Source organism: Saimiri boliviensis, chromosome 10, assembly GCF_048565385.1.
Source record: "Saimiri boliviensis isolate mSaiBol1 chromosome 10, mSaiBol1.pri, whole genome shotgun sequence".
Lineage (NCBI taxonomy): Eukaryota > Metazoa > Chordata > Mammalia > Primates > Cebidae > Saimiri > Saimiri boliviensis.
Window position 1 is genome coordinate 67566795 of NC_133458.1, and position 17240 is coordinate 67584034.

Here is a 17240-nt window from a genome sequence, read left to right on the forward strand (position 1 = left end):
AGGGGCAAAGAATTAACTTTATTTCTGCACGTCATGAAGTGAATATATTCTAATATTCCCTTGACCTGAAGGTTACCACAGACATAGAGGACAGTATGCTTGGTTTGGGCATGGTGTAATTTTAGAATGTATATTTTGTATTGCAGCAATCTTAGAATGCAAGCTTTCTCAAGGCTGGGACTGTCCAGTCTTGCAGATGCTTTAAGCTCTAATTAATCAAGGCTTATTCTTTGATTATCCCAATATTTGTGCCACACCAACCTTGTGGTGGACTACCACCATGATTATCATTAATCACCATTACTGAGGGAATCAGATCAGACATCCTGTTCATCCCCCACCTGTCTGAATTCCATCCTTGACCTGCCAAAGAAGAACAGTGAAGATAGGAAGCTGTAGTATGCAGGTTTGTAATACCCAGGTAATATTTCGCATTAGCAATGATAGAAGCTCCTGTCTTGCCTCTTCCACAAACTACTTAGAAAGGCACTTCTGCTGTACATCTCTTTGGAGAGCAGTGGTGATCTGAAGAAATGCCTCCTCTTGAAGGAACTCTTTTTATTCACAGTGGAATACTCTTGAATTTTGCAGATCGTCAAACACACAAAAAAAGTTTTTTTTAATAGTTGAGGAAATAAGCCTAAAGAAAATGTGTACCTAATCCTATTAGCTGACTTAATATAGAATTATTAAAAGCCTTGATATACAGGATTTAACACAATCTTTCTAGCAGGGTGTGATGTAATCTGTTTTTGTTCCTCAGCTAGCAGATGGCTTACCTTTAAGTAATTTCCAATATGTTAAGAGATCAAAAGCCATCCTCTTGCCACCGAGGCAGTAATCGTTCTTCTCTGCTGGGGGTTGCTTGGTCCTGTGGTAAGAATATGCAAAGGCTCCTGGCATTTCCAAAGATAGAAGGGCGACATTTCTTCAGACTTTGAAGTTAATAATCCTTCAGAAGTTGAAAACTGAGGGATTTTTCAAAACCCTTTTAATGTTCTATATGCCATGTGTGAAAGTAAATATCTATAAGGAATCACTGAGGGCTGGTGCTATGCTTGGAGGAGCACTCTGCAACTTTGCGTGTCACGGACTGGCACAATCTCTTATTGCTGAGGTGTGGATAGATTATGCTTCCATCCAGTAATGTTCGTTGGAGGCACTGACTGTCTTCAGAAGGAGGCTGGAAATAAATGTAAAATTCATTGAATTTTACAATGCAATGGGCCATTGCTGAGCTCACACTACTGCATTACTGACAGGCCTAGCCTTGTAATCAAGATATGACTCTTCCTAAGCTTGCAAGCTTTCAGTTGCATCTTCCAGCATTTGTCCAGTTGTTGGAAATGATCTAGTGGTGAAGAATGCAGTACATTTGCATTGGGGATTCTATTTGATCTTCTCTAAGAGAGAAAAAAATGTTTTGTACTTCAACACTTTAATACGTTCCTAATGCATCCAGAGCACAGAGCATTTTTCAAAAATCAAATTCAGATTTTTATGATACGCTGAGTCACAGAACCCTGCTGAATTTAAGTTCAGACAAGCCTAAGTATCTCAGGGTTTGTTACCACCTTTGCTTAGGCTCTTGCTTTTGATACAGAGAGGTTTCATTTTATTCCTTGGACCAGTTATTTTCAGACTACTTAAAATAAGAGAAAAGTCTCAGTAGGAAAAGATATTCCTAGGCATACAGGAGGCCTAAGGTTGGCTCTTCCCTTAGAGATAAAACAGATTTTTTTAACTTATGTAGTAGGCTGCTCTACTATTATCCCCTCTTCCTTCTTACCATTTTGATTTACGTATTTGATAGTTGGGATGTGGCCAGGCTATGGATGGATACATGAACATCTACTAGTCATCAGAAAAGGTACAAGGAGAAAACATGAAATAACTCTAGAGATGTGCAAAAGCCTGCAGGCACCAGGTTTCATTTGGAAAGAAGATATTGGTAAATGGCCTAGGGACAACCAAAAGGATGAGATGGAAACTTGAAATGCAATAATATCATTTTATCCCTACACAGAAAACCATGCATGAATGGAGAGAACACATTTTCCCAAAATAGACTCACTGACCCAAACTGGAGCTAAAAATAATATTTGCTCCTTGGTCTAATCTGTAGCCAACAAGAAACAATAATATTCCTTAACAATCTGAAGATTACACCTCAAGTATTCTGCAATGTATTTTCCTGTTTATACTTTTCTATTACTTTAGAATCCTGAAATAATTGATCTACGCAATAAAATAAAAACTCTTCATATCAAAAGCAAGGGCTAGTGAGAGTTGGGTATATTATTTATAAAGATTCTTACATAAATCCCCCAGTTATACATTGAGCTTATTCCCTTTTTTCCAGACTAATCTCAACCCAACTGCTCCCCATTCTGTCTGGGATCTCTTTTCTTGTGCTTAAAAACCAGGGTTATGTCTCTGCTTTCTTCTCTTCAGGATAAATGGATCCATAATTTAATTTATTAATTTTTGAGACAGGGCCTCAGTCTGTCACCCAGGCTGGAGTGCAGGGGTATGATCATAAATCACTGCAACCTCAAACTCCTGAGCTCAAGCAATCCTCCTGCCTCAGCCTCCTGATTTTAGCCAGGACTACAGGCACAAGCCACCACGCCCAGCCAGTATTTTTATATTCTTAGCACAGTCTCGCTATGTTGCCCAGGCTGGTTTCTAATTCCTAGCCTCAAATGATCCTCCATCTCAGCCTCCCAAATTGTCTTTAATTCATTGTTATTTAATGCCTCCTGCTTACTCATTGGTCATCTCTAGGTTCATTATACTCCAAGTTGTCAATGAGAATGCAGAATGTGGTAATTCAAGTAGAAGACTGATACTATGACAGGCCATGGGTTTGTTCTTTTTAAAGTCACGTATATAAAAGATAGTCTGACTTTGAATGAAATGTCTAAAACCTAATTATAAATGCCCAAAGAGCCTAAGAAATGGGTAATTTTGGGAAGTCAGTGATGATATTTGGAAGTTGGCCTATTAGCTTGTATAATAATGTCCCCATCTTCTGAGACTAAGGTAGCATACTCAATTGTCACTGGACTAGGTAAGTGAGGTTGGGGTTAGGAATGGGAAGGCAGTAGTCACAGAAAACAAAAATCAAGGATACAAATGAAACCAGAGTTACTGCTCAACCGCTCAGCATTGAAATAGTGTGGCTGCAAAATGCCAGGATCTGTAATGTGCTTGCCCCTGAATATGGCTGAACACTTAGAAAATAGTTGCTTAGCTATTCTCCTATACTCAGAAGATTCAAGGCTTGAAGTTCCTGGGCTTCCTGTTGGGAGAACTGAGGATGAGGCTAAGTGGGGGGGTTCTATTCCCTCTGCTTCCATGGCTTCTTTGCAATCAGAGCAGCCCTGCATACCCTCTCTGTTCATCTTCTGTGGAAGTTACAATAGGCAATAATTAGCCACTGCCTAATTATTCAGTTCTCCTCTTCCGTGGGGGTGTGTCCCACATCTCAGTTGCAGCTGAACCACAGTTAATCCATAAATCAGCTAATTTGACATTGGACAATGTCAAATTGATTGTATAAAGAACTTGTTGGATAATTGAGCATCTAATTTTTAAACATGAGAGAATTTTAGGTCATGCACCAATATGACACACTTCTCACAAAAAAAACTGTGATGACTATTAGAGAGTTCTGGATTCCTTGAAAGGAAAATACTGCATAAATCACAAGAACAGTTCTTTTCTCCTGGCTTCTTGGGGCATAACAATATACTCACTGAAGCAGGGTGAAGAGACATATTCTCTGTAAGTGAGATTACCCTGCAGAGCGCTGACAATCACCTGTCTCCTACCTCCACCTTCCCATATCACAGGGCAGGGAGTGGGTTAATTTTCTGCACCTTGAACTTAGACTTTGAATTCCTATTCTCATCCCTTTGTTAACATTACAGGAAAAAATCCCTACCTGTAGAGAATGCAGAATCACAGTACCAAGAAGGATTTTTGGAGCTCAATAAATTCATCTCTCTGCCTTTCTGCAGGACTGTGCCCCTTGCCACCAGATCTAGAGCTCCTGGGATTTTGAGGCAGTGTAGAATGAATACAGGATATCTATGCCTACAGCACACAGTCAAAAACTCAGCCCAGCAGTGAATGCACAGCACTTTCTATATTCCTACTGTGCCCTGAGTAAAGACTTTTCACTTCATACATCATTCACAACTTGCTACAGGGATTTCACAAAGCCAGTACATACCCTTTCCACAAAGAAAAGAAGAAAAAGAACAGAGCTGGGAAGGAAAGGAAAAAGGTGTGTCTGCCAAGTGTAGCATTATCAACAGGGAAATTAACAAGGCACAATTTAGTTGGGGATGTTAATCAAATAAACAAATGGAGTTTCTCATTCTGTTCACACATTTGAAGAAGCCTAAAAATTTCAGAGTCAAACATGGTTAGAAAGTTTCATTTCCTCCCTGGGCTCTGGTGCCATGAGAAGCAAAGCAAAAGACAGGGAAATTGGAAGCTACTTTTCCCCTAGAGAAATCTGGTAAACAGATGCTGAGGTAGTCCTACCATCTGGCTTACAGAATCCTGGGGTCCCAGAGGAGGGTGCCACCTGGAGGTGCTGGAGATACTGTCAGTGCTGGGTAGCAGCCTCTGTTGACTGAGGAGAGAGATTCTAAGCACACAGAGGAAGAAATGCCTTCAGTTGAGTCCTTGAATGTCCCAAGCCAGAATTTTATTCCACAACAAGGTAGAGGGACAGCTTATTTCTTGCTAATCCTTGAGGGATTTACCCTTTTTTTTTCCCAAAAATGATTCCTTCTAAGCCTTATCATTATTTTCTGAGTAATAGCCACTTCTACTAAACAGTTAACTGCAATCTTCCTCCTCCTCCCACAATTCTGTGTTATATTACATTCTAGTTGGATTTCACAGTAGCTTGATGGGCAGATTTGCATAGAAGAAATTAAGCCATAGAGAATTAGTCAGAAGAATTAATCAGAGAGAGAGAGTCATTAGTTTCCAAGTAGTGAATTAATTTAGAAAAACCACTGGATATGCCACTTTCATTGTCTTTTCCTCTTGAGAAATAAAAAAATGTTTATTTTTGAAGGTTGGCAGAAAAGATCTGGGACTGTAAGCCTGTGCTTTGAAATTACTGAGTCATCTTAGGCACCAATAGCTCACTCCATTTTCCTCTCCCTTCACACTCTCCCCAACACACTCATGAAGAAATGAAAGGCAAGTTCTTCTCTTTGTCTTGTCTAGAAGCCCATGTTCACTGATCCAGGATCACCATTCGAGTTCTAAAAACCAGGTGTGGAGTGTTCAGGGTTCTAGGACAGTTCACCTATTCTTAGCCTACCAGCCCAGGAGCCCCTCCCACACTGCAATGCAGCAGGCTCACCAAGAGCCTCAGATGACAGCTGATCTGGGTAATGTACACGGCCTGTACTTACTGGCCAAGTTCTGCTCCTTTCTTGACTATAGTTTTCCCGATCCCTATCTTTTCCAGCTCTTTCCCCTGGTCTCCTACATCCTCTCCTGATCCCAAGCTTTGGGACATCTATTGAGGTGTCTTTTTCTGGATCACTAAATGTAACCCACAGCCCCCTCAATCCCAACTCTGAGCTTGACCCACTTCCCTGACTTTGGAATACTCCACAGTTCTGAGCAGAATCCCTCTATTAGACCACCCTTGGGGATCTTGTCGGTTCTGATTCCATTTATCCAGAAAAGGGATTAGGTGTTTTTAGGTTTGCACTAAACAGCTGAGGGTTGAGTAGAAACATCTCATAGAACTCTGAGTTCAGCTTCTTTTCCCCACACAAGGGGTCAGTCGGTTCTGCAAAAGCAAACTGAGAACTAGAAGATCTTTGGGGAGAACCGAGCTCACTTATTTACTTCTTTATTTAGCCACTAATTAATTCAATAAATATTTGTTAATTTTCCACTATGTGCCAAGCATTATGTTGAACTTTAAATGCTGGTCCTCCCCATATTTGTGCTTCTAGAAAGGATGTGGCTAATGCCTTGCTCATATAAACAGCTTTGGAATAAAATAACCATGAAGTATTGCAATCTTGTGTGGGAAATCTGCATGCAATCAAGATGTCTGATTGTTGCCGTGACCCAGATGCCAACAACATATTGCTGCAAAGATCACCGTGGCAGCCTGCTTATAGCCCGTTTATAGGCTAAATGTTATGTATAAACCTGGGTCAGAATGTATGGTTTCGGGACAGTATTCAATTCCATTATCTCTCCCTTGTGGTTCTCTTAATGATTTTTCTGGGATCTACCCGCTTCATGAGAACAACAGGACTGACTCATCCCTTCATCATTATTCTTGTGGATTCTAATACTCATCACGTGTTTGATTGGCTTATCTGCCTCTTGCCTGGAAACTTTGTCAAGAGGAAATCCATGATCACAAGATGACAGAAAAGACATTATATTATTTACTACTAGTTGCTCATTTTGATTTTCTTTGTTTTATGAAAAAAAATCAAAACATTGTTATGCCACTGGTAGTCTATAATAGGGTTCTATGCACATTAGGGCTGTATGCACTGTTTCCCTAAAAAGAAACAGAAGCATCACAGTATGGAATGAAAATCTATGACAAGAGGAGAGTAATAGAGTGTACGCACATAAAAATGAGTTCTGATTATCTCTGTCTGGTAGCTTGGGAAGGTAACAAACAGTGTAAGGTTTAGACATGAATAGGATTCTAATGGTTTCACCGTGGAAACAGTACAATGGACTCTTTTCAATAGTACTGCAGGTAGAAACCGACTTAATGACATTTGCTCATAAAGGCAATGTAGATTGCATAGTTTGAAAATTGAAGAGAGAAATACTTTAGATTAAAAATAATTTATAGGGTTTTTATGGGTTGCTTCATTTGATCAGCCATCATTTGCTCAGGAGTCTTTAATAACTCTGCGGTATCTTCAATGAAAAGCTTTTCTCAACAAAAGTAGAGTTACTTTTAAAAGACAACTTTTTTAATACTGCGCTGAAAGATAAAGAGAACCTATTGAAAATAATTGAAGAACCATAGGCATGTTGCCTTTCTGTGATTGCTAGAGATTTGGAAGAATTTCTGCCCAAATTGGGCTGGATTTGTAAAGATGTCCATAATAGTGTTTGGATTCAAACCAGCTTTTGTTCAAAGCACTGAAACAGCATAAGGGGGGTGTGCAATAGAAGGACATGATTAGGACAGTAGCTTTTTAACTTTGACAGCAGAGTGGTTCCCCAGAGTCACTGACTACATTTTCCTCACATATGTCAGTGGGGAAAATGCTGGATCATCGGAAAGTAAGCAGATGGCTGCCCAACTTTTTGTGAGATGAGAGGAGGGAAGTGCCACAAAAGCCCAGCAGTCTTCCATCAGTGCTCCTACCAGTGCTACCAATCTAGGTAGATTAACAGGCGCATGTGTTTGTAATGTGGGCCATGTTTCATCATTTGCCTTAAAGAAATAGGGCTTTTTTTGCCCTGTTTAGAATTGAGTCCACAGTTACAGGAAGCCCACCTGTTGCTCTGTGGTTCTTCTAAAACTTACTTTCCCAACTGAAATTGAAACACACAAATACTAATATATTGTTAAACCTTTAAAACAACACTAAAATATTCAGAGGTTGGCAATGTGATTTTTCCCAGAGACAAATCAGAATAAGTTTAATATAAGAATATATGCTCTGGAACCAGACTGCTCAAGTTCAAACCCTGGCTCTACCTCTAATTAGCTGTGGAAATTTAGATATTTATTAGTAATAAATCAGAATTTATTAAATCACTCTAAACCTTAGCTTCCTCATTTGTAAAAGAAGTTAATAATTGTGTCTACCTTATAGTTTTGTCATGAGGGTTAAATGGAATAATGTACATTAAGTGCTTAACAAAATATCTAACCTATAGTGAGAGCTTAATAAATATTAGCTATAACTATTCTTATTACCAATCATGTGTATCTAATAACATTAACACAAAAATAAACACTATCCAAACAGAGCCTGTAACTGCAGAAAGAGAAAAAAAAAGGTGGCTAGATACCCCCCAACTTCCCACCACCTTACACAAAAGAAAGCTCTTGACTTACGATCTTAAAAAATAGGTAAATGACACTTCTATAACTAAAATAAGGCTGAAAATTTATTCTAGTTATTAAAGAGAAGCTGAAGACTCTAACTCAAGAAGGTAGAAAATGTAGCAAAGGAAACTCAAATAAATGGAAGGAAAGAAAAAAAGATAAAAGCAGAAATCAATAAAATAGAAAGCATATAACAGAGAGAATAAACAAAGCCAATCTTTGGTTCTTAGAAAAGGCTAAACAAATTGATTAAACCTCTGGCAAGACTAATCAAGAAAAAAAGAGAGAAGAAACAAATAACCAGTATAAGGAATGAAAAAAAGAATATTATATCAAATCCTGAAGATACTAAATATAAAATAGGAAGACATGATTAAAATTTTGCTTGTATTTGAAATTTTAGATGAGTGAATAAATTTCACAAAAAGGGAAAATTTAATATTCTTTGTTATTTTTGCAGGGATATGGATGAAGCTGGAAATCATCATTCTCAGCAAACTGACACAAGAACAGAAAACCAAACACTGCATGTTCTCACTCATAAGTGGGAGTTGAACAATGAGAACACAGGGACACAAGGAGAACATCACACACCAGGGCCTGTTAGGGGCTGGGGGGCTGGGGATATAGCAGGGGGTGGGGGTATTGGGGAGGATTAGCATTAGGAGAAATACCTAATGTAGGTGACAAGGTGATGAATGCAGCAAACCACCATGGCACATGTATACCTATGTAACAAACCTGCACGTTCTGCACATGTACCCCAGAATTTAAAGTATAATAAATAAAAGAAAATCTCCCAAAAAACTCTGAAAGCTAGAAATAGAAATCAAAACTTTGATAAAAATATATGATGTAGGTATTATAAACACCACAGCAAATCATTATAATTACTGGTACAACATTGGTGGCTTTTCCTTTGCAATCAGAAACAGATAATGGTAACTGCCCCTTTTAAACTAATTCTATTCAACATTGTGGTGAAGTTTTAGTCAGGGTAGCAAAGAATGAAAAAGTATTTTGTACTGTCTATATTAATATTATTAAATTATTAAATATTAGAAAGGTTATAAAACATAAGAGCATCATCCAAATATCAATCGTGTATGTGTATATATACACACACACACCCCAGCCACATAGTATAAACAATTTTAAAGATGCTAGTTAAAATACCATCAAGCCAGGTGCAGTGGCTTATGCCTGTAATCTTAGCGACTCAAGAGGCTGAGGCAAGACAATTGATTAGGCCCAGGAGTTTGAGGCTTCAGTGAGCTATGATCATGCCACTGCACTCCAGCCTAGGTGACAGAGCAAGACCACATCTTTATTTAAAAAAAATTAAGAATATCAGGCACCTGGAATAAATTAACAAAAGATGTGCTCACTCAATGGAAAAACATGAAATTTTACTAACAGGCATTAAAGAATATCTAAATAGTTATATCACATTAATGGTTTAGGTTCAATATTGTAAAGAGTCATCATCCCAATCAAAATTTTACTCTGGGTGTGTATACGCATGTGTATCAGTGTATATGTAACTTGGCAAGTTTATTCTAAAATATGCATGGAAATGTGATGAGTCAAGTAGCCTTCTGAAGAAGCACAACGTGAATAGATACATTTAACAGCAAAAATGCAGTAATTAATACAGTGCGATATTGACAAAAATAGACAAATAGGCCAATGAGAAAAAATGGAGAGCCCAGAAACAGAATCATGAATCAGCAGACACTTTAAAAGTCACAAATTCTCTTTTGTGGTAAATTCACAAAAGAGAAAGATGGCATGAAAAATAGTGAGGAAGGACAGTGTATTCAATCAGTTGTGCTAGGCAATTGGGTAACCACTGACATGAAACTGAACTTTTAACCTATGCAAAACAGAGAAATCAGTTTCAGGTGGATTATAAACCTAAATGTAAAAGGCAAAACAATAGAGAATTTTAAAAGTACAATAAGTGAATATGTTTGTGACTTTAAGGTAGGGAGGAATTACTAAATATTGCCAAAAATGTGCAGCCATAAAGGAAAATATTGATAAATTTGACTCAAAAAATTAAAAAAAAAAAACTTGTGTCAGAAAAATACTATACAGAACGAAAAGAGAAGTGTTGGAATGGAAAACGATATTTGAAACATATTTTATGGTTAACAAATAATACTTTTCAAAAATTTAAACACACACATGAACACACAAATACAAATTCCTTGGTAATGACTTTCCTGTCTTTGTACAGTTGAATTCCTAGTCTTCATCCTTGCTGTCTGTTGGCACAGGCATTATCTCTGCAATTTTAGAAAATGACAAGTACTAGAGAATACTACATTGAGAAACTAAACCCTCTTCTTGGGGTTCTGATACTCCCACGTGTCCCAGTGCTGACAACCCAGTCTTCCCAATACTTTCAGGCCTGCTCTACAAAAATAACTTCTTGTAGAAATTTTACAGTCTGCCATTTTGGGTGCCCACCCCAATTTTTACCTTTTAGTAAGTTGGCATGAAATTTTGGTAAAATCTGAAAATGACATTTCAGAATAAAGAAACAATTGGGCTAAACTAAAAAAACAACAACAACAAAAAAAAAACAAATACAAATTCCTAAAAAGTAATAAGAAGATAAATATTTAGAAAATTGGGCAAGAGACTTGACCTGGAACTTTATATCCAAATGGCCAAGAAATGGATGAAAAGAGGCTCACACTTATTGATAATCAGAGAAATTCAAATTACACTTATATGTGATTCCACTACATACCCACCAGAATGGGTAAAATGTAAAGACCAACTTTTGGCAAAAATTTGGAGCAACTAAAAAAATCACATATACTGCTGGTAAGAATGCAGACTGGTTCCATCACTTTAAAAATCTGGCAGTATCTACTAACACTTAACAAAATCATACCTCATTACACAGATATTCCATCCCTAGGTATATACCCAACAGAAATGCATATATATATTCACATACAAGAAGGTTCACAGCAGCACTATTTGATATAGTCTCACACTGAAAACTATCCAAATATCCATGAAGAGTAAAATGGATAAATTATGTAATTCACAAAAGAGAATACTATATAGCTATGAGAATTACAACAATATAAATCTTATGAACACCATATTGAATGCAAGAATTAAGATACAAAAGAGATCTTATTGAATCAGCCAATTTATTTAGGTTCAGAAAGGCAAAATTATTTTGTGGTGTTAAAAGTCAAGCTAGTGGTTACCCTAAGACAGTGTGACAATACAAGGGAACCTTTTCTTTCTGGATCTGGGTTCTGATGAAAGGGGTAAACTGAGCTTGTGAAAATTTACTGAACTATACAGGTATATTTGAAGCACTTTTCTATGCATGTATTTTTCTTCAATTAACTTCCTCCTATAAGATTTATGTAATAAATATCAATAACTTTCCAATACAGCAGAAATAATGAATTTGAATGTGTAATAGAAGAGATGATTTTGTTAACAATATCAGAAAAAAAAACACCTAGGAATATACCTACAAAAAAATTTTTTTTAATATCTCTAGAAGCAAAATATTTTGAGATCAATATTTTTTCTTTCTCTTTTTAATTGACATAATATTTGTACATATTTATGGGGTAAGAGTGTTATTTTAATACACTTATACAATGTGTAATAATCAAATCAGATTAGTGTATCCTCACATTGAACATATATCATTTCTCTGTGTTGGGAACATTCACAATTCTTTTTTCTAGTTTTTAAAACATGTATAATAAATTATTGTTAACTACATACCCTACAGTGCCATAGAGCAGTAAAACTTATTCCTCCTCTCTAGCTGTAATTTTGTATTTGTGAACCAGGCTCTCCCTTTCTCCTACTCTCCCTGACCTTCTAACCTTCTAATAACCATAATTCTACTATCTACTTCTAAGAGCTATTTAGTTCCCATATAAGAGAATATGCAGTATTTATCTTTCCATGCCTGACTTATTTAACTTAATGTCCCCTAGGGTCATGCATGTTGGTGTAAATAACAGGATTTTATTCTTTTTATGAGTGAATAGTATTCCACTGTGTATACATACCAAAGATTAATGAACACTTAGATTTATTCCATATCTTGGCTATTGTGAATTGTGCTGCAAAAAGCATGGAAGTACCAATCTTTGATATACTGATTTCCTTTCCCTTGGACCAACATCCAGTAATAAGACTGCTATATCATATGGCTGTCCTATTTTTAGGGTTTTTTTGAGAAAGCTTCATACTGTTTTCCATAATAGCTGCACTGATTTGCATTCCCATCAGCAGAGTAAGAGTTCCCATTTCTTCTTGCTGGCATTTATTTTAAAAATCTTTTTAATAACAGCCCCGTTCTATTGGGGTGAACAGCCAACAGTGGTGCAATAATATCTGATTGTGGTTTTGACTTGCATTTTCATGATGATTAGTAATGCTGAGCATTTTTTCATATACTTGTTGGCTATTTGTATGTCTTTTTTTTGGAGAAATATCTATTCAGATCCTTTGCCCATTGCTAAGTCAAACTATTTGTGGGTTTTTATTATTTATTTATTTTTGCTGTTGAGTTATTTGAGTTCCTTGTATATTCTGGATATTAATCTGTTGTCGAGTTAATAGTTTGCAAATACTTTCTTTCATTCAACAGGTTGTCTCTTCACTTTGCTGACTCTTTCCTTTGCTGTGCAGAAGCTTTTTAGTTGGATACAGCTCCATTTGTCTATTTTTGTTGTTGTTGTTTTTGCCTGTGCTTTTGTAGTCTTATCATAAAATCTTTGCCTTGGCCAATGTCCTGAAGAATTTCTCCTATGCTTTCTTCTAGCAGTTTTTGAGTTTTATGTCTTACCTTTAAGTATTTAATCACTTTTGAGTTGATATTTGCATATCATGAAAGATATGGGTCTAGCTTTATTCTTCTTCATATGGACATCTAGTTTTCCCAGACCAATTATTGAACAGTCCTTGGGTTCCCAGGCATTGTGGGTGGAGGGGTCAAGATCACTGTTGGTGGTGGTAGCTGGGGCATGGAGCTCTCAGGATCTGGAGAACATGAGCTGAGGAGCTCCCTATATCCAGGGAGCCTCCCTGATGTGCTGAACTGCCTGTTATGTGGGGTCTAGGGTGCTGGGTGGACTAGGTGCCAGAGATGTGGCTGCACCAGTGGGTTCAGCTGGTGTCACAACACTGCAGCCTTCTTATTGGATATTGGGGGGATGTCTGCAGGACCCCAGAAATGTGGAGGTGCGGGGACGATTGAGTCTCAGGGCAAGATGTAGTCTCACAGTAACTGTTCTCAGAATGGCCCCATGCTATAGCAGCCTGGGTCCTGGGGCAGGAGAACACAATGTGGATTTTCTATCTGGAAAAACACAGCCATGTGGATGCCAGGTAACTCCCTGGAGCTCAGGAAGTGTGAAAGCTGAAGGGCTCTCCTCTAGCTAAGATTGCAGGCATGTGTAGTGGGAATGTGGGCTGCTGGGAATTTCTCACTACCTTTTACCCTACAATGGAGAGTCCCTCTTGGCTTTCAATGGTTTCTAGCTGGTTGTTTCACTTTTCACTCTATGCTGCCATCTTGAGTTTCCATGTCTCAGAGGGTCTTTATCACTTCCTTGCTTAATTTCAGTGTTCTTCCTTAGGTGCTTTATTAAAAGTGTGATTATCTACTCACTGTTTTGGTCCTTCCTCATGAAGGAGGTGGGTGCTGGGCACCTCTAGCCAGCCATCTTGATAACACCTCTCCAAAAATTTTTCAGTAAATAAAGAAATATACAATGTTCATGAATGAGAAAAACTCCTTGTAGTTAAAGAGCCCAGTCATGGGTCTACAGAAACTTGGCTGCAGGTGTGTTATGTGGTCCATCACATCATGAGAGAGTAATGTCAGCTCTAGGGCTCAGACTAGGTCATACTCAGAAAAATCTCATATCAGCAAAGTGTTAGAGGCCATGCTGGTAAAATGTGGATATTACTTGGCATTCTGCTTGGTAAGACAAAGGAAAGTGAAATTCTCTGATCAACATTTGTGTCTTAATCCTGTATAATTTCTACCTCACTATGTTTTTAAAAAGAATCAAAGTGCATTATTGTCCAGAAATGGCTATCATTTTTGTAAAACCTAAGACAAGGTTACGCCCTATTAGATATCAAGACAGATATCATGATAATTCCATACCGTTTTAACTCTCTACTGGTTAAAATGGTATGGAATTATCACAGGTACGGACAGATAAACAGAAAACAATGAAGAGTTAAGAAGCAAATCCACATAAATGATGAGATAGCATATAATACTTCTCTTGGCAGACCATTCATTAATCTATTTTATAATCAATTTAACTACATTTACTAAGATAGGCAGAAATTATAAGGTATCAGGCATACTGTTTCTATTCTTGCTTTATCCCCAAATTATAGGGTGGAATAATGAGTTAAGTTGAAAGAAATACACTGATTGTCACGCTGCCTTATTTAATGTGATGTTCACTCTGACATCAATATCTATCTTTTCTCTGTTTTCAATTTTTCCATTGGCTTATGCTATTTGTAAAAATTAAATTTAACCATTATTACATATGATTCCTAATTAAGAAAACAGAAATTCACCTTGTAACACTACACTCCCACAAAATTGGCAAAAAACAAAAGTCTGACAACAGCAAATGTAGGTGATGATGTGAAGCAATGACAACCTTCATACACTCCGTGTGGGAGTAAAGTCAGTGCAATTACTTTGACATTACCTAGTTACATTAAATTTATATATAACCCATGGTCCAGCAATACCACTCCTAAGTATATAGTGTCTTGCATAGGTGCAACAGGAAGTATATATAAGAATGTCTACAGCAACATTATTTCCAAAATGTGGACACTATTTACATTGCCATCAAGATCAGAACGGATAAATAAATTGTGGGACAGTATATAATGGAATATCACACAGCTATGAAAATAAATGAATCTCATCTACATGCAACTACATGATGTCAAGTGATAGAAGCCAGACACGCAAAAATATGTATAGTATGATTTAATTTAAAATGATTTAATTTAAAATATATACAGTATGATTTAATTTAAATATGTACAGTTTGATTTGATTTAAAATTCAAAATTAAGTATAACTACATTCTAGTGTTTAGAGATACATAGTTAGGAGACCACAGTATAAGAAAAGGTATGGGGTGATAACCATAAAAGGCAAAAGGTAATATTTGAAAGAAAGAAGGGGATTGGGACCAGAAGGAACACATGGAAGCGTCTAGGGTACTGATAATTGGTTTCCTGATCTGGTTCAGAGTCACACAGATGACATTTCACTTATTAATCACATCTTTAGATTTTTATCACTTTTCTACATATGTGTTATATTTCACAATTCTTTAAATAGTTAAAAAAATAAGTTAAGCATTTTGGGTATTTTTTCTTGGGGTGCTAACAGCATATGCCTCTGGACCATGATTTCTCTTTTTTTGTGGTTGGGCTTCCCCTGAGACCCAGAACTCCTGGTAATTCAGGCTCAATGCATGTATCAATCTATGTTCGGAAATAAGCAACTCATGGTCTTGAAATGCTTCACATTTCACATGAAGCTGAGGTAGCTCAGCATTCTCTACTTTAGAAATTTGGATGTGTTTTCCCTCATGAGTCTGTAATTGACTTTTTTTTTTTTAACAATACGTTTAAACTAAATCTAGCCTGTCTTCAAGTATATTTTAGACCTAGTGAAATACAGAGTACTATCAATTAGATATTCTGAATATCATGTTTGTTATTTAGTAATGTGATATATCTTGTGTGCCCACTTCTGTATTTACTATTATTGCAAAATCAATAAAATGTGGGCAAAAGTAAAGGCAGTTTGAATGACCCCAAATTGAAATCTGAGCGCCAAGCAGTAAAACAATTTTTACTAGCTTTATTCATTGTTAGAAAGATAAGTTATAAACTTAATTTCAAGTATATTTCTAAAAGATCTGGGAATATGATTATTGGAAGGCGGATTGCATAAACCTTTATTACCACTGATTATTTACAGATGCAAATTAATGTACATCTGGAAGCATACTAAGATATTGCAAAGATGTTCCGACATTAGTCATCTGCTGCCTTTGTTACTTTAGTGTCAAGTTTCTCATTCTTTCCCATGGCAGATCCTTACAGTTTGTATTCTTTCACAGATGAGAAATGATCAGGTGAGAATTATGCAAATACACTAACCTGTTAACTGCACATCTTCCCAGATAATGGAATATTTTGCAGGGAGACAGGCAAACAGTGGTCATTTTTTTTACTTCATACATTTAAGGGCTATTTGGTTTTGATTAAAAGACTATTTTATAACTGAATTATATTTTATATTTAAATTTTATACTGAACAAAGTAAAAATAAAATTCAAGCCAGGTGCAGTGGTGCATGCCTATAGTCCCAGTTACTTGGGAGGCTGAGGTGGGAGGATTCCTTAAGCCCAGGATTTAAGGCCAGCCTGGGCAATATAGCAAAACTCTGACTCTAAAAAAAAAAAAAATAAATTGATCAGTATAGTGTGCTGTCCCTACCTCATTCTCTTCTTTGCATGGCTGGCTCCATTTTACTCTTCACACATGAGATTAACAGTCATTTCTCTTTCTCTGAAGTAGGTTCTTCTTCTTATTCTCTCATGGTGTCTTATTCTTCTATGTTGTAACATTTATAACAATTTATAATTACATATTTATTTGTTTATTTTATTTTCTGTCTTATTAGATTCAATTCTCCATCAGGGTAGGTGCAGTGTCTATTTTATTCACCAACCTATAGCCCATTTCTCACATAGTACCAGGCATACAGTAGTCACTAAAATATTTGGTTAAAAAATGAAAGAAAGGAAGGGGGGGAAAAGAGAGAGAGAGAGAGAGAGAAAGGAGAAGAGAGGAGAGAAGAGGAGGAAAAGAAAAGAAAATTATCAGATTGAAGCTACGAGATGAAAACTATAATGTTGTAATTCCAGGTATGAATCCGTCCTTGCATTAGTTTTGCAAGACACTTGCATATAATACTAAAGAGTGCCCAACACTGAAAGTTCAGCATGAGTGACTCCATCTGGCTGTCGAACAAACCTACTGAGTTAAAGCAGGTTTCACCTTAGGTCAGAGATGCCTTTTT

The 17240-nt window shown here is 36.9% G+C and overlaps 1 protein-coding gene across 9 annotated transcripts in view; it reads right to left on the reverse strand.

Moving 5' to 3' along the window:
• The window catches only part of MTERF1 (mitochondrial transcription termination factor 1), a 491946-nt gene that overhangs the window by 87146 nt on the left and 387560 nt on the right, over positions 1-17240 (reverse strand). For 7 of the 9 annotated variants that reach the window (XR_012512108.1, XR_012512106.1, XR_012512107.1 and 4 more), the window contains 2 exons: positions 16655-16931; positions 780-1183 (listed from right to left, as the gene is read on the reverse strand). The exons of 1 other annotated variant lie outside the window; for it this stretch is intronic. The gene's annotated coding sequence lies outside the window, so the exon portion shown is untranslated. The remainder of the gene's footprint in view (positions 1-779; positions 1184-16654; positions 16932-17240) is intronic. One more of the 9 variants, XR_012512101.1, reaches the window with a different exon arrangement.